This window comes from Schistocerca gregaria, chromosome 2, assembly GCF_023897955.1.
Source record: "Schistocerca gregaria isolate iqSchGreg1 chromosome 2, iqSchGreg1.2, whole genome shotgun sequence".
NCBI lineage: Eukaryota > Metazoa > Arthropoda > Insecta > Orthoptera > Acrididae > Schistocerca > Schistocerca gregaria.
The window spans coordinates 832,864,850-832,892,057 of NC_064921.1; the positions used below are offsets into that span (position 1 = coordinate 832,864,850).

At 38.1% G+C, this 27,208-nt stretch overlaps 1 long non-coding RNA gene across 5 annotated transcripts in view; it reads left to right on the forward strand.

Moving 5' to 3' along the window:
* The window catches only part of LOC126335189 (uncharacterized), a 201,188-nt gene that overhangs the window by 90,005 nt on the left and 83,975 nt on the right, over positions 1–27,208 (forward strand). For 2 of the 5 annotated variants that reach the window (XR_007564823.1, XR_007564824.1), the window contains one exon: positions 10,304–10,474. This is a non-coding gene — a long non-coding RNA (uncharacterized LOC126335189). Of the gene's footprint in view, positions 1–9,909; positions 10,475–11,978; positions 12,213–27,208 lie in introns of those variants that run through there. The other 3 variants (XR_007564821.1, XR_007564822.1, XR_007564820.1) reach the window with 3 other exon arrangements.

Consider the following 27,208-nt stretch of genomic DNA (forward strand, 5'->3'; position numbering starts at 1 on the left):
ATTGCACCAAACCCTAAAAGCAGCCCCAATGTGCCATGTGGCCAGGTGGACTGAGGCTCTGCCAGTCATTCTTGGGCTTCACAACACAACAGAACAGACCAGACCTGGTGGTTCCTTGGCAGAGCTAGTTTATGGGGAAACACTGGACTACCCTGCAATTTTGTAGATGCCGCTCTACAACAAAGTCGATACTGTATCAAGCGCTTTGGCGTATTGGGAAATTTCGAAGTTGTTGGAACGCGAATAAAGCTTTTGCCGAGCCCTGCCCATCCGAATTCTTCAAAATAAATATAAACGTAACCCCCAAGGATCTAAGCTTCATCTCTAAATGTAAGACGACCCCTATAAATGTAAGGCTAACCTTCCATAGTATATTAAATAACTTAGAAATGTTGACCCAGCAGCAATAGTTTAATCTGTGAACATAAGGCGATCCTGAATTTTTTGGAATGACGAATTTGAAAAAAAAAACTCGTCTTATAATCAGGTAAATGCAGCTTGTACATAGAAAATAATAGCGGTCCAGTGACACCTCCCTGGGGCACCCCTGACCATATCCTTGTCTTTGATGAACAGACCATAGCAAAAGCCATCTCCATGCCATCAGGATGTAATGTAGCCAGTCAGATGCCATCCACTGGGCATAAAAGTGTGAGTCTCGCAAGTTTCATGACAGTCAGACTTAGCCCATGATGACGGTTATCTTTATTCAACTTTGTCACAAGTTATCCGAGAACTTTTTAATCATTTGAGAAAGATTATTGTGTACAACTGATAGCTGAACATCTTACAGAAGCTTCTTCAGGCTCCTTGAGATTCTTACACTTACAAGTTAATATACGAGGATTGTGCAGAAAGTAAGTTCCGATAAGTTGCGAAATGGAAACCACTGGGAAAATCCAGTAAAGCTTTGCACAGATGTGTTGGGGAGTGTCTCAAGTATGCCCGTCGATCGTGTCACGTCGTTCTTTTCAGTTTTGAGTGAACAGTGAGCACGTAAAGTTGTGTAGGGAATAGCGTCTCCCGCCGAGTATGAGGGCCTGGTTAGAGATTTCGCCTGTGTCATGCAGCCCACTTAACACAAATGTCGATCAGTTCCTTCTTCATGCCAATTCTCAGGTGCACACTGCAGGGGCAATGAAGATGCTCTTGCAGCGTTTCCGATGAGAAGTGTTTGATCACCCACAATACAGTCCGTAATTGGCTCCCCCTGAGTCTCATCTCTGCTGACAAGAACCACTGGCTCTGAAGACACAATTTTTCCACATACAACGAGCTGCAGACCAGTGCAGATAACTGGAAGAAAGCACAGGCTGCTTCCGTGACGAGGATGTTGAAAAGTTGATACAACACTACGACAACACTCGAAGTTGGAGTGGCGACTATGTAGAGAAGTAGGTGGAAGGTGTACCTAAATTTTGCAAAAAAATGTTTGTGGTTTTCAATGTGGTTTACATTTCTGACCGATCGGAACTTACTTTCTGGACAACCCTCGTGTTTACTCCCTAATGGTATTTGCTGTAAATAATAAGTATGACTTCAAGATTATCAGTAAAATGAACAGTTCGCAAACTACTGGAAGTGAAAATATTTTGCTTGTAGAGTATGTGTCCCTTCCTAGGATGCAGAATAGAATTTTACATTCTGATACAAAAATCTTTAACAACTTGCTGGTAGACATCAGGCATAAAACTGGAAATCCCAAGATATTAAAAAACATACAGGGTGAAATTGTGTCTTATTAGCCTCTACTTCTATAATTAAAACTTCTGGTAGACATCAGGCATAAAACTGGAAATCCCAAGATATCAAAAATCATACAGAGTGAAATTTTCTCTTATTATCCTCTACTTCTATAATTAATTATGTTTTGACTCCAAGATGGATGTACTGGTTAATACTAATGTTCACAATAATCACATTAATAACCTTATCATTATGTGGTCAGCTGATGGTGCACTTTGTAAAATTATAAATGCAGTATAAGACGTATCTGAGAAAAATAGCAATTGAGTAAAAACATGTGTCTATCTTTCAGGACTATTGGTCCCTTCCTCTGGGAAGATGGACGTATTTTGAAGCTTAGGAATGAGGGGATGTCGCTTAGACCACAGGTTGAGAGGAGCCCACCTGTTTAGAACACTAGTGTCACCAATTGATGAGTACTGCTCCAGTGAATGGGATTCCCACCAAGTAAGATTAAACGAATACAATGAAGCAGTTCAGAGGTGGGCTGCTATTAATAGCTGTGTTACCGTTAGGATCAATCAACACACAATTATTATGGAGATGCTTTGTGAACTTGTACAAAAATCCCTGGAGGGAAGACAATGTTCTTATTGTGGAACATTGCTGAAAAAATTTAGAGAGCTGTCATTTGGAACTGACTGAAGAACAATTCTATTGCCATGAATGTACATTTTACATAAGGACCACGAGAATAAGTAGCTTCTCAGTTTGCCTCACAAGGACTGAGTGCACCCCACTTACCAACAGTGCTTGACAGACCAGATGGTGACCTATCCAAGTGCTAGCCCAGCAAGACAGTGCTTAACTTCAGTCATCTGACGGGAACCAGTGTTATCAATGCGGCAAGGCCGTATTATTTGAAAGTAGCTAGTCTAAAATTTTGTGATTTACTTCAGATGTTTTATTCCACATTTAACTGTACTAGATACGCTGTGATAATTAGTGACTTGTGTCTGTAACAGTCCAGTCTTATAATTTGGGGTGGAGTATGGTATTGGAAGCCCCCTCTCTCTTCTCCCATCAAGGGAAAAAAAAGAAAAGGAGAAAAAGACAACCTTTGACTGTGGTGACAGGCTTGTCTATAGTGTAGCCCGAGGTCTGCATTAGGCTGAAAGGTGATAACTTTCTCAGTTGTGGAAATCTGTGAATGGGTAGTAACTTCCTAACTGTTGAGCATTTTGGCACACACATTCTATTTTAGCGTTACCATAGAGTCATATACATGTTGCAACAACAGTCCTTTTGCCTCGCTGTTAAAATCCACTGCATCACAGTCTTTCTTTAAAAAACACTGCAGAGCAAATGATAACAATAATTGTAGCCTTTTTTGACTAATCAACTTGTCCACCACTTGATGGTTTTCGAAGCTTAAGAATGCAGCAATTCCTAAACTGTGGTTCTGATTTAGTGTTAAACTTACTTCCCGTGGCATTTCAGGGAAGAAATCACATTTACCTCTATATCATGTCTTAATTGCATATAGAGTGACTGTCAGCTTCAAAGAACAGTTAATTTTTTGGTGATTTTGTGTACATCAAGCTCACGTATGCATTCACAGCTAATATTGTGCTAACAATAGAAGCTGCTTTTGCATTACTTAAAACACACTTTTACTTGGCCCCTGTGTGGAGGATGTAAGGAACGGAAGCTTGTGATCAGCTCATAGCACATGGCTGCTGCTCCTTCTTTTCTCACACCTTACAGCATGTAAAAGAAACGAACTGTAATAGATTAATATGTCGCAGTGGCAAGTTGCTCATTTTTATAGATAATATCAATCACTACGCACAACAGTGCACACAGATCAACATATAGTCACAATGGCTATTTTTTGCTGCAGATAATACCGTTTTTTAGCTAAGATTGGCAACAAGCGTAAACATTCCTGAATGGCATGAAATCATCCTACATACAGCGAAGAAAGAGGGATCAAGTAAAAGACTGTTATGGGATAAATTTGACTTGGTGCAGAATCAGCTGATTTGATACTGAATGTACCTTTTGTTGAAGACTACCCATTGCTTAAAATCATACTCATTTCTAGTGGATACTAGGAATTATTCTTCCTCCAATATCTTATCAATTTCACTTTTGACCACATCAGTAACGAATATATTCCATGCTGGGAGAATTCCCTGTTAAAAGCAATTTACTGTTGATTATGGTTATAAAATTAATGAAAATGTTTTGAGAATGAAGCGAAATAATATAAAATGTAGTGATTTCATTCTATTCTTCCTGTGTAATATTCTAAGCAAAGTGGATCATATTCTAATCTCTCCAATCCTTCACAAATCACGAACATATGACGGTAAGAACATAGAAAACAGCACTAGATTGGCGGTGTTCTGTCATTGGTTGGGTCTATGTAGATTTGTTAAGGAAAATAAAACGTCCGTTCGAAAGGTAGCTTTCATGCTACCGCACATGCGCAGAGCGGTAGTCATGTTCAAAGCTCATCTGGTCCCAAATCTGGCTACTTGAAGTGAGGCACCAGCTGTTTGAAGAGTGTCTAGCAAGTAGCATCAAGCAGACAGATGCAACCTGAGGAAAATTTTCTGGCGCTGTCAAGCTGCCAGTTTTGCGCATGTGCATAGTTTAGTTTTTTCGATTGTCTTTCAGTAGCCGATCGCATTAGTTCACTGTTTGTGGATCTTCGATGATTGTAAGGTAAGCACTTTATTTGTTCTTGTGTATTATTTTTATTTATTCTTGTAGTATCACCTGTAGAAATTCAGCTGTTTGCTGCTCGGTAACAGTCGATCAGGAAAATGCGTTTGGAGAGCCCAGACACCAAGCACTGGCTCCTGACGTCAACCATGACACGCATGCACAGTAGCGCCTGTTTGCTGGTTCTTCAAGTAGCTTCCTGGCAGCTCTTCAAACGTACCTAAGCTTAATTGCTACTGGTACTCAACAATGCAAATAACGAGTGCAAGAAGTACTTAAGTATGGAACTCTCATATTTTATTTTGCAAACCTATTTAAATGTATAAAAAATTTAAATGGTAATTTGACTAACTTTGATAACCTGATACTGTACAATATTTCGATTTCTTTTTTTACTGTTGTATTGACTATCTAGAATTATGTTAACAACTTCAAACCCTCCTCTTTCTGTGTTATTGTTTCCTATTTTTCATCGTTAGGCATTCAGATCCATATAAACATTCTGGTTGCACCACTGTGGTGTAGTGTTTTTATTTTGTTTTTCTAGATGTAAACTTCTTGTTGTAAATACTTTTGGTCAAACCATATGCTCTTTCCATTTTGTTCATTCTTACATCTATTGCAGATTTTTCTAGTCCATTCGTTGTATAGTCTCTCCAAGATATTTAAATTTATTGATTCGCTCTATTTTACCTATTTGTGTTTCTATGAATTTTGGCGCATTTTTATATTTGTGATTAGTTTTGTTTTTTCAGCTGAAATTTTGAGACCAGTTCTGTTTGCTATTTTTTCCAGAAGGTTTGTCTGAACAACTGCTTCTGTCAGGTTTTCTGAAAGTATTGCAAAATCATCTGTAAAAACCAAGCACTTTACCGTGATTCCATTTGTTTTCTTTAACAGAGTTATTGGTTCAATTTTGTGAGCTTTTTAGCTCACATTTCCAGATCCTTACAATCTTTTCTAGAACACAATTAAACACTAAAGGTGATAAACCATCACCTTGTCTAACACCAGTTTTTATTTCAAATGCCTGAGATACTTCTCCCTTACATTTGACTTTAGATATTGTACTAGTTAATGTTTCACTAATTATCTTTACTAATTTTGATTTAACACTAAATTCTCTAATGACCTTATCTATTGTTTCTCTGTTTATACAATCAAATGCTTTCTTGAAATCAATAAATGATACTATTGTTGGTTTTCTGGTTAACATTCTATGGCGGATTATTGACTTTAAGTTAAAAATTTGTTCTACACAGGATCTTCCCTTTTGAAAACCACCCTGATATTCTCCCAGTCATTTGTCTAAAGTATCTACCACTCTGTTCAGGAGAATTTTTGATAATATTTTATATGCCACTGTCAGAACTGAAACTCCTCTGTACATACTGGCATTTTGTTTGTCTCCTGTTTTATGTAGTGGGTGGATTAATGCTGTTTTCCATTCAACTGCAATCTTTTCAGTTTTGCAAATGTTATCAAGAAGCTGTTGTAGATCCTTTATGATTTTTGGTTCTGACCACTTCAATTCTGCTGTAATGGAGTCTTCACCACTTCCTTTATTGTCTTTGAGTGTTTTGGTGGATTCATAAATTTCTAACTTTGTTGGTGGGAAATCTTCCACTAGATTTTGAGGTGGCACTGGAAATTCTAATTTATCTGTTGGAACTGGACAGTTTAACAGCTTTTCAAATAATTTTGCTAAAATTTCACAAATTTCTTTGTTATATAATCCCATTTTGCCATTTTCATCTATGAAAGAAGTACTTGGTGCCTGGTATCCTTTAACTATGTGTTTAATAGTTTGGTAAAATTTCTAGTATTATGTTTGGTGAATTTTTCTTCTGTTTCAGTAAGCTGAGAATTTTTCAAAGTTTCTTTTGATTTTCTGGATTATTTTTGATGTTTCTTTTCTTTGTTGTCTGAATTGTTCAAGGTCTTCCTCTTTTTTCGAACATCTCAATTTTTGAGCTCTTTGTATTAGTGCTTCTTCACACTCCTCATTCCACCATGTCTTCTCTTTATTCTCAGCCAATCCTTAAGTTTTTTCTGCTGCTTGAGTTATTTGCATGTGGAGTTCACGCCCATCGCCTTCTTTGCTGGTCTCCATTTCTTGTCTAAATTTGCCTATTTTTTCTTTTGTAATATTAGCTGTAGTGGTGTTGTATCTGATCACTTTCTTGGTCGCCTTTTTTGTTTTAGATGGGAGAAATTTTATTTTAATCTTAGAGAGATAATTGTCTGAGTCAAATTCCCTATCTCTGACTATTGTAACATTCATAATTTTCCATGTTATGTCTTTTAGATATGTCTGTGTGATCCAGTTGAAATTCTCCTAGGTTTGGATTTCGATGTCTCTAAGTTTTGGCTTTTCTTCATAATTTGCAGAAATGTGTAGTCATGAGTTTTAACTGGAACATTTTACACATATTGATCAGTCTTTCACCATTTCTGTTTGTTCTTGAGTGTGCTAGATATTCACCTACAGTAGTCCTAAATTACTTTTCCCTGCCAATTTGCGCATTGAAGTCACCAAGTAGTATTCTAACATTCTTTTTAGGTTGGATAGAAAATTCAGATTTTAAAAGATCGCAGGATTGATTTACTTTCTTTAGATTTCTTCTGTTGTCTACATTTATATATGCATGACAGTTCATGAGGGTGTAACATTTATACTTGCACTTCATTGTTAATATGGATATTCTTTCTGAATTCGATCTATATTCTGTTACACTATTTACGATTTTTTTTTTTATTTTATTTTATTTTTTTTTTTTTTTTTTTGCATAAATTGTTGCTCCAAACGTTGGAATGTTTTCCATTATTCTCATTGCTGGTTTCCCTTTATAAATTCTATAATGCTGTGTATCAACTTCATTCTCGTCCAAGAATCGTGTTACCTGGACTGATACAGTTTGTATACTGTTCTTCTGCAGAAATAATTCTAATTGCATTTGTTTCCCAATTTTTAGAAGAGAATTTACATTAAATGTTCCAAAGTAGCACATCTTCATGAACTGAAACTTGGAAGGCTTTTCAATATATGTCATCTCTTCTTCATTGCAAATGTTGGCACTCCCCAGAATCCTAGGTCCCTTTGCATTACATGATGTAATGGTGGATTCCTCATCAGAGTTACCATCTGAGCCAGAGCATCCATTGTGTGAATCTTCCATTTTGCGACCTGAAGCTGTAAATTGTATTTCTGTTATATATTCCCATTGTCGAGGAATGAGAAGCTGAATGAAATGCAAACTTCTTGTTATTATTCAGTTATTGTGGAGTTTGTGTCAGAAGTGGCTGTGCTTAATGCTTGTTCATCTTGTCATAGTGATTGATTATAGTTCTGTTAAAATGAGTAAAATTAAAACTCAATACTTCCAAAAGTTTAGGGAAGAATGGTTTTAAAAAACCCGAAATTTGTCCAATGGTTATCACAAGCTGTAGGAGATAACACAAAGGGATTCTGTAAAGTGTGTGTGTGTACTGTAAGAGCTCTGTTAGCGGACATGGAAAACCATGCAGAAACAAGAAAACATAAATCTGAAGTTTCTTCGTTTTCCTCCCAAAGACAGGCAAAAATTAATTTTAAACCAGGTCAAGATTCCGTACGATGTTAGGAAACTGAAGGGTCACTCGCCGACTTTGTATCTGCACATTGTGTTATAATGTCGTGTGATTCCTTAGGAGAAATGTGTGAAAACAGGTTCAAAGACATTCTTGTTGCAAGCCAAATTAAGTTACATCATACAATGTGTAGTTCTATTATCAAGGATGTTCTTGGGGCCTATTTAGCGAACGATCTGAGAAGTAATGTTGATGATGGCATGTACAGTATTTTAACTGACGAATTAACTGATTTTAGTGTCACTAAACTCCTAGCAATTGCTATAATTTATCATAGTAAAACATCTCACAAGATTGTTTCGACGTTTCTCACACTAGTTCAACTTGGAAAATGTAATGCTGAGTCCATTGTATCAGCTATTGAAGAGGCGTTGAAAGAAGTTAATTTAGATTTAAAGAAATTGCAGGGAATAGGAAAAGATATTGCAGGTGTGATGGTCGTTATTAATAACGGAGTGTGTGAAATATTTAAAAGGGATATTCTGCATTTGGAACTTATAACCTGTGTCTGTCATTGCATTCTGCAGCAATTGCAGAATATCTGCCAAGAAATTTGGACTTTTTGATTAGGGAAACTTAAAACTGGTTTTCTCGATCTTCTTCACGGAAGCTCTTTTACTGCCAGATTTTCTCAGTCTTAAATGATGGGGAGGAGCTACTTAAAATCTCCCATTCTTGTGACACGAAATAGTTATCTATTCAACCTGCTGTACGTAGAATAATTGATTAATTGTTAGAGTTAAAAACTCGTTTTGAAATTATTAGGCAAAGCTAAAAATGCTACACAGCTGGACTGCTCTATTCGATGTTCAGTGACAAACTTAATTTTTTATATTTTCTATTTTTGAACCCTATCTTTCCAAGTCTTCAGAGAATCAGTGAGGAATTGGAGTCAAATGGTGTGGACCCATGCAAGTTATTATATGGCCTGGTAATTCTTATTCAATCTCTTCTAGCCATTCTGACCTGTCCAGATCACTGAAAATGTCTTGACAATGATTTCGAAAACCACCTAGATCCAAAGCCGTATATTGGATACTTGTTTGAAAAAAAAATCAGAAGTTGGAAACAAAATGACCGAAGGTGAAGAAAAAAATATTATTGAAAGACGTGTGAAAATTTGTTTCTTCACTTATCAAACAATTGGTGCAAAGATTGAAGTATTGAGGAAAATATCCCTATTTGCTGTTTTAAAGGCGCTTGTAGTGGTTAAAGATAATGATACAATTACAATAAGTGAATTACAGTGGCAAAAAATGACCGTTGTCTAATGGGATAACGTTAACAATTCTGTCGATTTCTGGTGTGGATATTCAGTTACTAAGACGCCAGCGGTGAAAATCCTTTTAAAGAACCTGCATTATCTAGACTCGTACTTCTTTTGTCCAGCGTTGAGGTAGAAAGAATATTCAGCCTGTTGAATCTCGTCAAAACGAAGATAAGGATTCGAATGTGTACCTTCCACCATAAATATAATATCGTCGAAGATGTGTACAGATATGGTAAACGCCGTATTAGGCATTCGTGCATGCCTTCACAGACAGAATCGGTGCTCCCATAATTACGTATTTCCCGAGTCGGTTCTTTGAACAGTTGGGACAACTGAAACATATGAATTGTGACCATCAATTTCTACTGCAGCTCCTCTTCCCCATGAGGACGATGACGATAATGGTTTAAGACTACATTCTCATCCAGTTTTAGGTAAGTTTAGTAAAAAAAATATGTTATTTATGTAGTCTATATCTCGAGTTTGTGACGTTTCATTGTCATTTCTCTGCTCTTGAAGAAAAATTTAGTATCCCGTTATTTTAAGGCAATTTTTAGTCTTTGTTTTTTTGCTATGAATCTGGTTGGAAAAAGTTATGTACTGTTGGCGACACTGATTTCCAGTTTCCACAATCGATTACTCCAAATCTGTTATTCTGTTTTCACTTCTCATTTGTTCGGCGTTCGCATGGATAGATGGTGAGTGTTGTACAATGTGCATGTTCACGATTTGGTTTCGAAAATATGTTTTCAGCAGTTGCAGGTTAAAGTTTTATGGAAGTTGGTAGCTTATTTTTCAATTGCTAAACGTTCAGTCGATGATGATTTAGCTGTGTACATGGTTAGACTACTGACCACGTGTGAAGAAATTGTCTAGGGCGGTCTGAGACTCATTTTATATATAGAACTGATTATTTAATTGCTCTTGCATGAAATTAATTTAAATGCTCTTGCATGAAAATAATTTCTTTTCTTTCGTTTTAAGTCTCGTCGAATGGTTAGCGCCCGTCGCCGAAGTTCCATGGGGTTTTATCCAAAGAAGAGATCACTGAGGCTTCGCGGTGAAGTGAAACGAAAGCGTTTCACGCTATTCCACTTTTTAGCTTTAAAGCTGGTACGAGTCACGTCATGAGAGACGCCGATAGGCCTGGTTCAAGTAAGTTGAGTAATTGGCCGTGCCGTTTTATGTTGCATCGTGGCCATTATTACGAGGAAACGCTAATTTATTAACGTGCGTAAAGCGAGAAGCTTTGTTTTTGCAATACATTTATAATGGTGATCACATTTTTGTTAAAATTGACAATTAATATTAATTACTACACATAAGCTCAGAGAATCTAGAAAGTGGAGGGGGGGGGGTGTTTGATGTAGGACACTCTCACCTTAAGTCTAGGTTGGTGCATTTGTTGCTATACTATGGTCTGCCCTGATCCAGAGCTCTACCTCAATGCACAACACCTGACTGTGGTCCCCCGCTACCGTTTTTCGGTCACATTTTTGACAACAAGCTTACTTGGTTGTCCTATACGTCATGAAAAAGGTGGCTGTTTTCTGTAAACTATGATTTTCTTCAATTCCTTGTCCACACCTCTTGGGGTTTGGATCGTTCTGCTTGTACTAGTCATTAGTCCTGCCCTGTCTGAACTATGATTGTCAAGTTGATGAATCTGTTGCCCTTTACACACGGCCCCTCTTTTACCCAATTCACCATTGTTTTTTACTCCGGTGGCTTTAAACCTGCTATCATGTGGGATATGGCTTTCCATCATTTGCTGGCACGGAACACCATCCCTTGTGCACCACTTGCGGGGTGTTTACTGCGGAATTGATGGTCTTTGATTGGGCCCGCTGTTTGTTATGTATGGATTCAATGAGTGGTCGTCCTGCCACCCCTTGGTCTCTGGAATCCAGGACCTTGCTGATGTTGGTGATGCTGCTTGTTCAGTGGATTTCCGTTGGGTTTGTGTCTATCTAGCTGGGGGGGGGGGGGGGGGTCAGTCGGACGTGACCACCTATCCCAATCTTTGTGACCCGCTGCAATGGTGGATGTGTCTTGACATAAAATTCAGTTTTTCTCGGTGGTGGTCTGACTCTGAAATCTACCCCCCTGTCTAATAAATTTCGCACCATCGAGACGCCCACTTGAGGTGTTCTTCCCTCTGCCTGTCCCTGCGTGAATCTACTATCCTTTGCCACCTTCGTATTCCCCTTACTAGGCTGACCTGTGGTTTTTTTACTCCCAACCCCCCATTATAGTTGAAGGGCTCTGCTCACCCCCTCCACACTGGATATACCCCCCCCCCCCACCTTGTTTCTAGACCACCGCTATTATCCCAGTTTCTACCCACCCTCGTTCTGTTCTTTCCACTTTGTTGCCCTGACATCCATTTTTCCTCCTTGTTTGCAAGTTGTCCCTTTCCCTTGACTGCACTGTGCTGTTTGTGTTGTTCTTCCCTTGATTTCTGCCATCCTAGATCATGGGAACAATTATCTTGCTGTTTGGTCCCCTCCAACAAATAAACCAACTAATCTACATTCAAGCTTGAAAACCATTTCTAACGTGGTTGTAGAGAATTTGTGTATAGTTTCTTATAATTGATTTTAAGCACTCTGCTCGAATGGTGAGAGCTGTAACAGCTCATCTTGGAATGTTACTGCAGGTGGGTGAAGAAGAATCATACTCGCTTGTAATGACGAGATGGCTACTTCTTTGCCAATCTGGTTTCCCAATACCAGCATTCTGTCTTATCTGCTACTATCCCAAGATGTTTTTGAACTGGTACAAGTCAAGGAAGAAGCTTCCAAGAAGTGGTAATATGATTTGGGTTTATAAGTCAGATGATTGTGACGTCCAAAAAAATTGAGACATGGCAAGGTGATCGGAGCACACCGAGGTGAGTAAAGTTTAAATTTTCCATTACGTTTTTCAGTTGATGCTTGGTGCTGAGGAACAGCTTTGGCTGAACTAAGTTACCATTGTGGCACTGGAGCTGCTTTGTGCAGTCAATTCCTTGCCACAGCATCATACAGCATCTCTGTCCCCAATTTTCTGGGATGTGCAGAGGCACGGCATATTCCATAGGCTTTCAGGAACCCATTGGGTGGTGACCTGGAAGACAAACCATGCCTGGTACAGCTGGTCTTGTAGACTTTAATATAAGTCTCTTTTTAACAGTAAATTGTGAATCTTGTTAAGATTCATTTTTAGGTTATCTGTGATTTTATTTTTGTCAGCTTAATAAAATTAGTTTCAAAAGCTCACTTTTATCATTAATATGTGAGAAGCTTAATATTTTATTGTAGATTATGGATCTTTTAGTTTGCCTGTGACAAAATGTAAATGGGTGTGTAGACTTGTGACAGTTTTGAAATCCAGCTGTTTGTCAACACTGTAGTAGATCGTGCAAATTCTAACTGCTGACAGCTATTAGACTTCTTATGCTAGTTGAATGGGTTTTATGTGCACTTGGCTTGTTTGTGAACTACATCACTTATGTCACTGACAATACATCAAATTTCTTAGCTCCATTTAGTGTTTATGTACTGGTCAAATTAATTGCTAATAAACTTGGTGCTGTTCATTGTGTGGAGCAAATAGTTAATCTTCCAGATACACAAAATGCTGCACTGGCTACATTTTTGTAATTATGCCCATTTATAGAGGTGTCATGGTGCAATATTTATGCAGGAGACTACCAAAGGCTTGTCAAATCTGTGCCACACCAAGTTGCTGCATTCTGCTGGGCAAAAGGTCTGACACGATATTGAGGTATCCTTTGGCTTCTCTCACTTCGGTGTATAAACAGTTAATGTACAAATAAGTTTAAAACTTTGAGAAATTGATGAAACTTTAACATAGAAGAGCATTTGCAACACACAATGAATGTTGATGAATGTGAAAGTAATTTTCTCATAGAGCAAATCTGTGGATAGTTCTTTTCCTCCCCCCGTCATTGTCTTGGTGGAGCCACTGACAATATTACTTACTGTTAACTGCAAAATCTTCGTTTCAGATGTCACATTGCATTAGCACACAAAGAAGCTGCCATGTAAAACAGGCAAGGGTTTATGTAAGGGTGCTTGCCATTCTGATACTCATTCGTTGTATCCAAACTTGGTTGCCACCATAGAGCAAATCAGTGAGAAAATGTCGCATTGGTCAGGGAATTGCTGTGAAAGATGGAAAGGTTTGTTTTGTATTTTGCTATGGTGATGAACTAGACGTATTTGTTGTTAGATTATAAGGGTGGCTAATTGACTTGCTAAAATATTTCAGGTGATGAAAAACAGTGCATATATTGAACAGAGAAGACAGTTACACTAATGTGAGGTGTCTCACATTATGGTAATGGCAGTGATGACTTTATCATAAAATATTTGTGTAAGAGATCAAATGAGGATTATAACTACAAAAGGTAAGGAGTAATAAAATTATTAATTATTTTAGTGAGAAGTAGCATGATGATTTTGCAGTAGAGCCAAAAGGATTCTGCAATAAATTTGATGATCAATGATAGGACTGAGTTTAATTTTCTGAAACCTATTTCTTGTTGAGACTTGCAAATGTTTTACAGCCTCTGTTTGGTTTTCAGTCACTACTAGCGCACACAAAGAAGAAGGCTTCGGAAAGATCAACTTATAATTCATTGAGGCTTCATCCATGTTCAGTGGTGGACAGTTCCAAGCTGCTGATGACAACTTCATTTATGGACTTGCTTAAAAAAGACCACATCAAGGAAGATGCAGCTTTTGCATAATATGTTGATTGAAATAAAATGATTGACATGATTTGTTATTAATCTGTTACATTTATCAAATATATACCAATGGTGTGTATCACTTCACAAATTATTGTCATTAAACTGATAATTTAACTCAACTGTTAAATAGTTGAAACAATTAATAGTGGGCAAAGTTCCCTGCCACTCAGTGTCACTCATCTCTCCAGAGCCAGTTTTAAAATGTATTTTTTTCCCTTACAGTTAATGGTTTCAACTGCAGAATTGCCTGTGACAGAACAGAGTGTTAACAATTCTAGCTTTCAGTGGGCCCTTCGTGCTTGCATAACTGACTAGTGTGAGGATCTGCACATTGATCTAAATCTATTCCCTGCAATCCATTGTGAAGTGCATAGCAGAGGGTACATTCCTTTGTACCAGTTATGAGGGTTTCTCATCTTTCCATTCTTGTATATATAGTGCAGGAAGATTGTTAGAATGCCTCTGTGCATGCTGTAATTCTAATTTTTATCCTCAGGTTTCCCGAGTGATAAAACCCCACTTTCCAAGCACATTTTAAAAAAATGGCGTAAAACATGGGAAAATGTAGAATGTGGGAAGTAACATTTTAAGCGCAGTTATGTGCAGGCTCCCCTCCCCCTTGCATTTTTGCAGTTAATGTAGGATATATGTACATAATGCAGCAATATACTGCGCAGGGACTTGTTTATTATCTTATGATGGATAATGTAATAAAAACTAGTGATGTAATTGGAACTGCTGTTTGGGAAGTTTACACGTTTTTTATTCAATGTATTTGAAAGCCTGCAGTTGTTATTCATTATTTAAGTTGTTAAACATTGTACCAGTTAAGCATTTGCCCTTCTGAAAACCAAATGCTTAGTTTAATCGTTAACTACAAATGTTTGTCTAAGTCTTTTGTGTGGTTGTTGCATGTGTTTTCTGCTGCATCTCGTGTACTAAAGTTGTCTTTTTGAAATTATTAGGTACTGTGCCTCCTTACTTACATAGAAACCACACATGCTAAATATCATTCGCATTGTTTGTGAAACAAAAAATTACTTGCGCAAATATTGTATGTTAAAAGAATAAATTCTTGAAACATGTCTTGCTAAGCATGAAGAAATACATAACTGGTGCTGTGTTTAAATCAAACGTTTGAACCACATAAAGTGAGCAAAGGTGTCAGCTAGCACAAAAATTGCTCAAAAGATGAAGTGTGCTAAATATGGCTTAAGAAATCTGTTAGAACAATTGCAACAATCATGAAGCTGCACATGCGCAGTAGACAGTTTGGAACTGGTTGTGATTCGTCATGATATTTCTGTTCGTACGAGCCTTATTACTCTCGTCAACCACCACATCAAGTGGAGCTTGGCAGCGGCAGGAGATAAGGCACAAACTGTTCAGACTTCTACCCATGTACTGGTTCAGATCTGCTTAGCAGTGTCCTGTTTTGTAAAGAAACTTGACTGCATACTATTTATAAACACTGATTGATCAGCATTATTTTAAATCAGTTTTTCTCCATGAACAGTTGTTCCTAAGTGTAATTTATAGGAAAATTATAAACAAGTTATTGGAAAATAAACATTCTGAAGACAGGAAATTTGGTGAGAACAATGATGTTATAAAAAGCATGAAAAGTGTTAATCACAGGAAAGGAAAGGCGGGTTTAAACTGTATTCACAGAACTGTCATTTAAAGCCAGGTCTTGAAATGTTTTCTCTTGCTAGTTTGTAAGTTTTTCTTAGTGTCTTTCTGTTTAGTTTCTTCAGTGTCCTCTGACATTCTCCCATGGATAAAACCAACCCGTGACCATTTGTGTTGCCCTTCTCTGTGTATGCCCAATATCCCCCATTAGGACTATTTGCTATGGATCCCACACACTAGAGCAGTATTCTAGAACCAGTTGTGTGAGTGATTTGTAAGCAGTCTCCTTTGTAAACTGATGCACTTCCCTGTATTCTACCAATAAGCAGAAGTCTACCAGCTGCTTTACCCATAACAGAGCCTATGTGATCACACTTCATAACCCTACAAAGTGTTCCACTCAGGTATTTGTAGTTGACTGATTCCAACTGTGACTCATTGATATTAGTCTTAGTATACTAGGTTTTTTGTTTTGCGAGGTGCAAAATTTTCATTTCTGAACATTCAAAGTAAATTGCCAATCTTCACATCACGTTGAAATCATATCAAGATCTGATGGAATATTTATGCTGTTTCTTGCAGACAGTAAATCATTATAGATAACTGTCAATTGCAAAATGTTGGGTTACTGTAAATATTGATGAGGTTTTATTGTAAAAAAAGCTGTAAGGTACCTCTCAGAGGAAGGGTGGTTGTATATTCTTAAGAAATCACCTGTAGGATTAAAATTTCGTCTGTTAGTAATAATTTTGAGTTTTGTTTTGGAATCCATATCTGTCCTGTCTAGAGGGTCGTAAGTGGTGCTTCAGTCTATGGGGTGGAGATGGACATGCCAGTTGTAGTAATGGAAACTTGCCTTTGGATGAAAACATCTGAAAATTACTAAACTAGTGAAGTGTTTGTGTAGTGGTTAAGTGGAACACTATGCTGGTTGGACAATTTTTGCTCTTACGGAGTTTATTCCTTCTCAATACACAGGAATTTCCCCTGTAATCAATAGCCTAAAGAAACCTGTAAAGATATAGCCATTATAGTGAAATGTTAGCCAGTCTGTCTGATGCACAGAGTAAGGTACAGTGAACCATATGTGGAATGTAGCTGACAGTTGGTGTTGTACTGGAATTGCTCATCTGATTACACTAGGTCAAGGGGTCTGTCAACAGGGTGTATATGCCCTGGGAAAAACCCGGAAACTTGGTTTAGGAAAAAATTCGTGGAGAGCCTGGGAATTTTTTTAGATTATCGGGAATTTCTCATTATTTTAATTTTCATTTAAATTTCTTTAATTTTGACTGGCAAAAATTGATATTCTAAAAAAGAATTTTACTTTAGCCCAGTGTTGCAGAAAAATAATGCAGCAATGAAACAAAAGAATAACAAAAAAATAAAACTTTGGATGGAGAGAAAATGCATCATTTAAAACAGCAAAACAAAAGTGCATGTCAACAGCAGAATTTATCAGTGACTTTTAAGACGAGCATTCAGTACTCCAAACAAAATGCTTAGTGTGATATGCATCACAACTGCTTACATTTCTAACAGGTTGTGGGGAAAACATTGCTAATGATGGTTTGAGAAGTGTTGCTTTCAAAGTAAATTTACTTTCCTCAATATAAATAATGTTATGAGAGAATGCAATGAATTTCTTAAATCGTGGCACATTTGAGAGACATTCAAAACCTAACACCTCGAGGACCATCCAATTAAAAAATTTTGAGACTCGCTTCAACCATTTAAATCATTATTTAATTTTTACCGACACCTTTGTGTTTAGTGTATCTGCTAGGGTAACAAACTAAAAAAAGGAAAAAGACGCAGCTTAAATGTTAGATTTAGTTTTCATATTTATTTTAGTAATTATTATTATTAAACAATGATAGCAAAAGGTATAATTAACCTTATAAAAAGCTTGTGCAAGGTGAGTACTTAAGAAATTTCACATGTAATTGGTTTTTCTGTGGTTAAGTTGAAGTGCTCGATGGAGCATGTATTCAGCTAGGTAATGCACAAAATGTTTGGCGCACACCAGTGAAATTTATAATTGTGCTTGTCAGAAATATTCAGCCATGCTGTTAGAATCTTGCCTAACCACACCCTTAGAAAAACAGCTAAACATTTGACGACCAATATTACATATGAAAGCTTAGCTTTGCTTGACAAAAAAATCTAGTAGTGGTATTTTGCAAAGCAAGAATACATATTATTGTCATATTTTCCTGAATTTGTAGTTCTATGCAAAGTCACTTGGAATACTATGCAGTGGATTCTGTTTCCATATTATAACATGGACCTTAGACTAACGGTATTTTGATGTTCGATATTCGGAAACTGCGTATTTCTTCTTTTGTAATACCAAAATACTCAGTGTATATGTTGCCACACATTACGGATCTTTCCAAAACACGTTATATTATTGCTGGGAGTGTTAATTTTCTACACTGGTATAGAAAATAAATAGGATTCGTAAATTGTACATCTTCAAAGAAAAGTATATTTTCACCAAACAGAAATCTGTGTGTTTTCAATGTGAAAAAAATATTTGTAACTGAGAAATCTGGGACTTTCTTCCTTGACTGCATATCTACCCTGGTAGGTATTGTTTTGGCAATTACTTTGTTTGAGACTACATGGTCATGTTACTAGCAATCCACCTCTTCCTTTCTCTCTCTTACGTGTTACACTTCTCCATGTTATATCTAATGGTTAACTGCAGTTCCAAACATAAGGTTAATGAAAAGAATAGTAGAAAAGATAAAATGTTCAGTTGATTGTATATACTTTAACAGCTGTAAAATTACCCATTTGTATATGTCCTTGTCAGGTTCATGGATTCTTATTGATAAATATCAGGCAACGTATGGGGGGCGAAGTAAATGGTCCTGACAGTCGGGATACCAGCTACTTTGCAATAAGGCTGGGCATCTTGGACATAATCTGAGTCATGGTCACCTTTGTGCTCAGATGGCAAAGACTACCAAATTGACCGGTTAGTCCCTCAACCTGTAGGGGTAAAACTCATGGGACCCGGGGCAAGTAAGGGCAGCAACCTGCTTCCCTGGTACTTTAAATATGATGCTGGCAACAATCAGAGCAAAATGCCTCGGACCTTTGGAGGTGACTGAGTCACACCTCTAATTGACAAACCAGGGAGTACTTAGATACGACTTGGCAAGCGAATGGTAATGAGGTGGGAGCTATTAATATCTATGAGGGCTACTCTGGGAAGAAGGTACAGCTGGCAGAGGCTCAAGTAAGATGGGGTTGAACGTTTAAGCTGTTAGTGACATTCGGGTAAGGGGTGAGAAAGAAGAGGAAGTGGGAGAATACAACGTCTACCTGTCAGGAGTCAAAGCAGGAGTAGCACAATGGGGTGTAGGGCTTTACATCAGGAAAGAGATGAAACCCAGTGTAGTTGCAATAAGGTATGTAAACGAACGACTGATGTAGGATAGATTTGACAGTGTCTAGCAATAAAATTAGGATTGTGTCAATATATTCGCATCGTGAAGGGACAGATCAAGATAAGATGGATAGTTCTTATGAGGCACTCAGTGATGTAGTTGTTAGAGTAAAGGACAAGGACAGTACTCTGCCCATGGGTGATTTTAATGCCAGGATTGGAAATCGAACAGAAGGGTATGAAAAGGTTATGGGTAAATTTGGAGAGGATATGGAGGCCAACAGACCAGGAAACAACTCTTGGATTTCTGTGCCAGTATGGGCTTAGTAATCACAAACTCCTTTTTCAAATATAAGAACATTCACCGGTATACTTGGGAAGGCAGGGGAACCAGATCTGTTATTGACTATATAACAGATCAGGAAGGCTGTGAGGCACACACATGTATTCAGGGGATTCTTTGATGTCACTGATCATTATTTAATCTGCAGTGAAATTGGGATTGTGAGGTTGAAAGTGCAGGAGGAAGTCAGGTCCATATCTAGGAGGATAAGAGTGGAGAAACTTCAGGATAAGGAAATCAGGCACAAGTACATAACAGTGATCTCAGAAAGGTACCAGTTAATTGAATGTAGTCCATTAGTCATTGGAAAAGGAATGGACAAGGTACGGGGATACAATACGAGAAGTGGCTAAAGAATGTCTTGGAGCAGTAGTGTGTAAAGGTAGGATGAAACAAACAGCTTGGTGGAATGACAGTCAAGGCAGCCTGTAAAAGGAAAAAGAAGGCGTATCAAAAATGGCTACATACTAGAACTCGGGTAGACAGAGAAAGTTATGTTGAAGAAAGAAACAAAGCCAAACAGATAGTTGCAGCTTCCAAGAAGAAATCTTGGGAAGACTTTGGAAACAGGTTGGAGACTTTGGGTCAAGCTGCTGGAAAACCATTCTGGAGTGTAATTAGCAGTCTTTGAAAGGGAGGTAAGAAGGAAATGACAAGTATTTTGGACAAATCAGGAAAACTGCTGGTGAATCCTGTTGATGCCTTGGGTAGATGGAGGGAATATTTTGAAGAGTTGCTCGGTGTAGGTGAAAATATGATCAGTGATGTTCCAGATTTTGATGTACAATAGGATAGGAATGCTGATGGAAATAGGATCGCATTTGAGGAAGTGGAGAAAATGGTCAGTAGATTGCAGTGCAATAAAGGAGCTTGGGTGGATGAAATTAAGTCGGAAATCATAAAATACGGTGGAATGTCATGTCTTAAATGGCTACACAGGATAATTGAAATGGCGTGGGAGTCGGGACGGGTTCCATCAGACTGGACGAAAGCAGTAATCGCACCAATCCTTAAACATGGAAACAAAAGTGCTTGTATCAACTACAGAGGTATCTTTTTAATCAGCGTTGTGGGTAAAATCTTCTGAGGTATTGTTCAAAGGAAAGTGTGAGTATTCGTCGAGGGCAAGTTGGATGAAAATCCGTGTGGGTTTAGGCCTCTTAGAGGTGGTCAATACCAGACCTTTACCTTACAGCAAATAATGGAGAAGTGATACGAGTGGAACAGGGAATTGTACCTATGCTTTAAAGTTGTAGAAAAGGCACCTAACTGGGTTCCTAGGAGGAAGTTATTGTCTGTGCTATGAGATTATGGAATAGGGGGCAAACTTTTGCAAGCAATTAGAAGTCTTTACATAGATAGTCAGGCAGCAGTTAGTTAGAGTTGACGGTAAATTGAGTTAATGGTTCAGAGTAGATTCAAGGGTAAGACAAGGCTGCAACCTGTCTCCACTGTTGTTCATATTATTAATGGATCATTTGTTGAAAACAATGGACTGGCTGGATGAGATTAAGATATGTCAACACAAAATAAGCAGTCTCACATATGCGGATGCCTTAGTTGTGTTGGTAGATTTGACTGAAACTTTGCAAAGTAATATTTCAGAGCTAGATCAGAAATATAAGGACTATGGTATGAAGATTAGCATCTCCAAAACGAAAGTAATGTCAGCGGGAAAGAAATATAAATGAATTGAGTGCCAAATAGGAGGAACAAAGTTAGAACAAGTGGATGGTTTCAAGTACTTAGGATGCATATTCTCAGAGGATGGCAACATAGTGAAAGAAATGGAAGCGAGGTGTAGCAAAGCTAATGCCGTGAGCACTCAGCTACGTTTTACCCTCTTCTGCAAGAAGGAAGTCAGTACCAAGACTAAGTTATCTGTGCACCGTTCTATCTTTCGAACTAGTTTGTTGTATGGGAGCTAAAGCTGGGCGGATTCAGGTTACCTTATCAGTAAGGTTGAGGTTACGGGTATGAAAGTAACTAGGATGATTTCAGGAACTAGTGGATGGAACAATGGCAGGAGGGTGTCAACAATGAGGAAATCAAAGAAAAACTGGAAATGAACTCTATAGATGTAGCAGTCAGGGCGAACAGGCTTAGATGGTGGGGCCACGTTACACGCATGGAAGAAGCAAGGTTACCTAAGATACTCGTGAGTTCAGCAGTAGAGAGGGTAGGAGGAGTCAGGGTAGACCAAGAAGGTACCTGGATTCAGTTAAGAATGATTTTGAAGTTTTAGGCTTAACATCAGAAGAGACACCAATGTTAGCATTGAATAGGGGATCATGGAGGAATTTTATAAGGGGCACTATGGATCTTGTGTTCTCTTCAGAGTGGCTAGTGCTACCATATAATTGCAGTTTGGCACTGAATTAACCAGTTGCTGTTATGTTTGAGATTTAAACAGTGTTTAAACTGAGTGAGAGTATTTGATGATGTACCAATTGTAAAAACCAAGCTGTTTCTAATAGCTAAGGTGCTGTAGTAATTTGCGTGTGTTGTCGACATTGTTGAGCTGAGTGAAGATACTGTGAAGCGCTTATGCCTGTAGCTGCTCTTGAAATTTGGATTGATCTGGCATGAAACTGTGCACCACCTCCATGTCTTCCTGATAAACAGAAAGTTTTGTTTATTGATCAGAAGCATACCACTGTAGCTTTAATTTTTGAGATAACTCAAAGCATTGGGCAGTTTCATGCAGCTGAAAGGTAAATGTATATTATGCCATAACACGCATGCTGTCAGTTGGTCACAAATGCTTGAGGTCAAGTGAGAGGGTCAGCTTTGGTACTACCTAATGGTTCCACCTGTGTAGTGTCTTTCTGGTCTTCTAGCAGGGATTGTGCTACCTGAGTGGCCTTCGAAGCCTAGTGTTGAACATGAGTTAGAATGCATTTCTTTCAATAGTTTCTGATGCAATTTTGGTAACCTATTCCGATAGTTGTCTCGCTCCCAATTTACAACACAAGTTCAGTGTTCCTTTGTAGCTTCATGTTCATAATACCTACTGTACAGCATGTATTATTCACCTGACTATGGAAAATATACTTAATTGATTGTAGGTAAGTGGGTATTTTTGGATCACACATTGACACTTTGGTTGCACGTGGGAGGTGAAAGCAATTATTGATAGGCAAAGAAATACATTTAATTGAAATTTTGGGTTGCATAGAGGAGGGAGTACTATCTGAGCTTTTAACTGTTGGAGGGACCTTAGCATAACACAAAAAAAATTAATCACAAAATATTTGAATGTTTATGCTCGTAAGAACATAAGCCATAATAACATGAAAAACACTTCACTTGCACTGTTAGTGTAAGTAATTAATATTCAGAAGGTACTTACACAGTTAAATGGGGCTGGAGGCTCAGTGCACTCTTTGGCAGTTGGGTTTTAATTTGAAACTGGCTACACATTTATTGGTTAATACAATGTGTAAAAGTAAGCAAAGCTTTTCTTTGTTGTAATGATATGAAAATAATAAAACTGGGTGAATGTAATTTTAGCAGCCTCTTTTGGTACTCGAGAAATTCTTGCGTTTTGTCACATGAGTGGGGGGGGGGGGACCGGATGTACTTTTTCACTGATTTTTATCAGCAGTGTCTATGCTTCATAATAGTGTCTGGCACAATACTTTTTTGATGTCAGATTCTTGGTGTAGTTCCCAAATAGATGGTACTTAAAAGAGAGAGAGCTAAATATTTATCCTTAAGATTCATTACCATCTTTTGATGTTTGAAATTATTTTTCCATTTGCTATTACGACAGCTGAATATGGAAAATTATGTTATTTGAAGGTAACTGCTTCGAATCACGCGTACCTTGTGAATAAAAACATGTAACACACTGTCCTGGTAATAAGAAAACAATCTTTTTTTTAAAATAAATTGCTTATCATAGTGTATTGAGGTGCTTTTAACTTAAATTTCAGTAATGCCTGCTGTTAAACTTGTTCCAATTCTAATAACACTCAGAGTGAAAATTCTTAAATGTTCCGTTGCTGTGGGGAACACTGCATCAAAAATGCTTTGTAATTTTTCGAAACGGTTGCTCCTGTTACCTGTGGCTCTTGAAAATAACTTGCATAATATACAATCTGCTGAATACTTAGTATGAAGTACCAGCCTGCATCCATTAGAAGGCTTTTGGTGTCAGTATCACCATTGTTATTCTGACTTTTCCTTATATGCAGAAACATACACAATTAATCCACATAGACGACATACAGCTTCATCACGCATGGTATTATTAAGACAGTTGTCTCTGGCACTATAAACTCTGCTGATTCACATTTATGAACACAAGTTTCCACCATGACTTTTAAAGACAAACACCATAACCACGCTTCTAAGAACTGACAAAAAGGTGGGATTGCCTAGTGCCCTGTCTCGTTCTCCCCCTAACTTCAGTCACAGCTAATTATTCATATCCCTTTCTCTTTGAATATATAATTACTTTTTCAATATTATTCAGTTCTTTGTTTTATATTTAACAGATTCTTAATATTAAACATTTTTAACAATTAATACATTTTACAAACTATACAGAGAGAATATCTCAACTACTTTTTTTTTCGGTTGGTGATAGCACCCTTTATTACAGTTAATAGCACAAGATCACACTCTTCTTTGCTTAATACTATTGCTGCTGGGTGGCATATGTTTACACCTAACTCACTGTAACTTTGGCACATTCCTTCGGACAGTTTGTGTGCACTAAATACTCATTGGCAACTCACAAAAGGCAAACTGATTTTTAAGGAACACTAACACTATACATATGGGTATTGTTACAAAGAGGACAGGTTGCTTGTCGGTAATAAGTACACCACAGAACAGTAAATTTGTGGAACAATTGTTGTCCTGTTAGGAAATTCGGCAATGTTTCTTAAATTTGGCAATGTTTCTTCAGTTTACATGTTGCCTGTTGAAAATGGCAGACATATATCTAGTTGTCACAGCTTTAACTGTTTTGGTGCTGCAGATGTTTTCCCTGCATCCTGCACTGAGCTCAGCTTTGCCGTGGCTGTACTGCTTGCCAAATTTTGCTGCCTGTGCTGAAATGGTGGTGTGGCAGCCATGAAATACTTAAAATATTTTAAGAAAACTATTAGGTGAAAATTTTGTTTCTACACATATTAGTCTGACCTCTTCACTCATAAAGAGATCAAGTTCTGGCTGCTCAGCTCTGCCACTAAGTGTATTTCGATAGTAATTCTGCTATATACTTTCTCAACCTTTTAAGATATTGCTCAGGTGACAGCAAGAATGCACTTAACTGCCCGTGTAGTGCTTGATGACCAGCTTCTTGCAAGTTCATTATCTCCACCCTCATTTCACAGATAATATCGCCTGGTGACTGCAATAGACTTGTCATTACTCTTGCATGTAGTACTTGAATCTGTGTTTGTACTGCTTCCAGATACCAATTGAGAGTGCTAGTCATGGCTCTGGTGTAATCTGTGACTTTAATAAGTTTTCAAGGTGTGTAAGTCACAATCTGCATGGAATGCCACCCCATAGTTGTTTTATTTTCCTCTGCTAACATTATGGCCTTTGCTGTTTTGTTCAATCTGTATGGTTGCCTGGGAAATAGAATTCCTCTACCCAAGTGATCATTTTGTAGCTTGCCCACTCCACCCACTGTAGAAGAGCTACAGCACTGCCAAAATTAGCATTCTTATTTTCTCTCATTTTATCCATATGGCAATCTGAGATCAGGGATCAATACCACCTCCCCTCCCCTCAGAAACCTGCTGCCTCCAAACAGCACGTCTTAACATTCTTACAATAAATCTTACCTTATCACAAACATACAACAATACTACCCAAAACAATGATAACACCCTATACGATACACAAAATAGAAATATCCATAAATCACAGAAAACAATACATTTCATTTACTACTTTGCCTCAATGAATCTAGACCACCATCTCTTGGCACTCACCCTCTCACTTCTTCTTTGACTTTTGCTGACTTTTATTTATACCTCTCATGGAACTGCTTACGGCTCACTCCTGAACGGTTGTAGATGGCCAACATGCACAGTTGTTGATCTTGTCAGCTTCTGGGTCTTTACATTTATGAGTGTTGTGGTTTCAGTTACTTGGAATTTGTCTTAGTACCATGCTTAAAAGTTCTTTGTTCTTCTCTTCAGGTATAGGGACTTGATAACACCACCTATCGGGCTGCTTTATATTGAGGTAACATTGCCACTCACTTTAATGCCTCTTCCTGATTCTTGAATGCTATAGTATTTGATGTATTTATGCCTTATGCATTAGTATTTGCTGGTCGGACCTCTCTCTCCACTCTCCCCTCAATGTTCTTGAAAATTCTCAGATCGACTCTCAACTCCTGCATCTTGCTGTCTAATCACATTAAATGCCAATGGTATCTTCATACCTGACATCACCTTGAATGATGACAGTCGTGTCCTAGCATGTGCCCGTTAGTTACATGCACTCACTGTGAAGAGTAAATACATGCACAATCCAAATGGTGTGGATTCATGTGTAACTAAACATCTTTCCGATTGTCCTGTGAACTCATTCCATCCCTCCGTTAGGTTGGATTAGTTAACTTTTATATTTTTAATAGCTGACACAACTCTTGCATTATTTCTCTGCCTCGTGATGACTGGGTGTTGTGTGATGTCCTTAGGTTAGTTAGGTTTCAGTAGTTCTAAGTTCTAGGGGACTGATGACCATAGATGTTAAGTCCCATAGTGCTCAGAGCCAACTCTCGCATTAGGTCTGACATGTAGTTTGTCCCCTGGTCCATCATTGTCTCCAGCTTCCCAGGTGTCTGTATCCACCTTTTAATCAACACCTGTGCAATTGTGACTGCCTGTTGGTCCAGCATTGGCATCATCTTGATGTAACAAGAAAAAGTGTCCATACAAAAAGATTACCTGCTGGTGTTTGGTTGAATGGTGCTAACACGTCCACCCCAGTGAAACTAAATGGTTCAGTTGTTGCTGGCAATCTGTGCATTACTGTTGTATCTGCTTCCAATTCAAATGCCGGCCGCAGTGGTCTCGCGGTTCTAGGCGCTCGGTCCGGACCCGCGCGACTGCTACAGTCGCTGGTTCGAATCCTGCCTCGGGCATGGATGTATGTGATGTCCTTAGGTTAGCTAGGTATAATTAGTTCTAAGTTCTAGGCAACTGATGACCACAGATATTAAGTCGCATAGTGCTCAGAGCCGTTTTTTCCAATTCAAATCGTCACACTGCACACAATTTCTGACTTCCTACGCAATATCATTCTACCTTCCCATCCAATAGTACTTTCCTGCCATTCTTCATCCAGCGTCCTCCATTGCCCAATAAGATGTGATCATGCATTTCAAGTATTTCATGCTTCAACTCTGCTGGCACAATCACCTGTGGTCCTAATTTCATTTCTCTACACAGTAATCTGCCATGCATGATAAACTGCTGTTGCGTCTTATACTGTTTCACTCCTCATTGGCTCTGGCTGTTTGCTGTTTCTTACTCCACAGGGTCATTACAAAGTGCTTGTACTATGGCTATTTTCCTGCTTTACCTGTCTCTCTGCATTTCCCTACTCCTCCTGTGATCTGTGGATTACTTCAAATACAAATTCACTGAGCTTCAATCCCCATCTCTTCAGTGTACTGGATGGGTCCTTCAATCCTAGTAACCACTTCAAAACAGCATGGCCAGTCACTACCTTGAACTTTATTCCATAAAGGCAACGCTGAAGTATGTTGCTCCATAC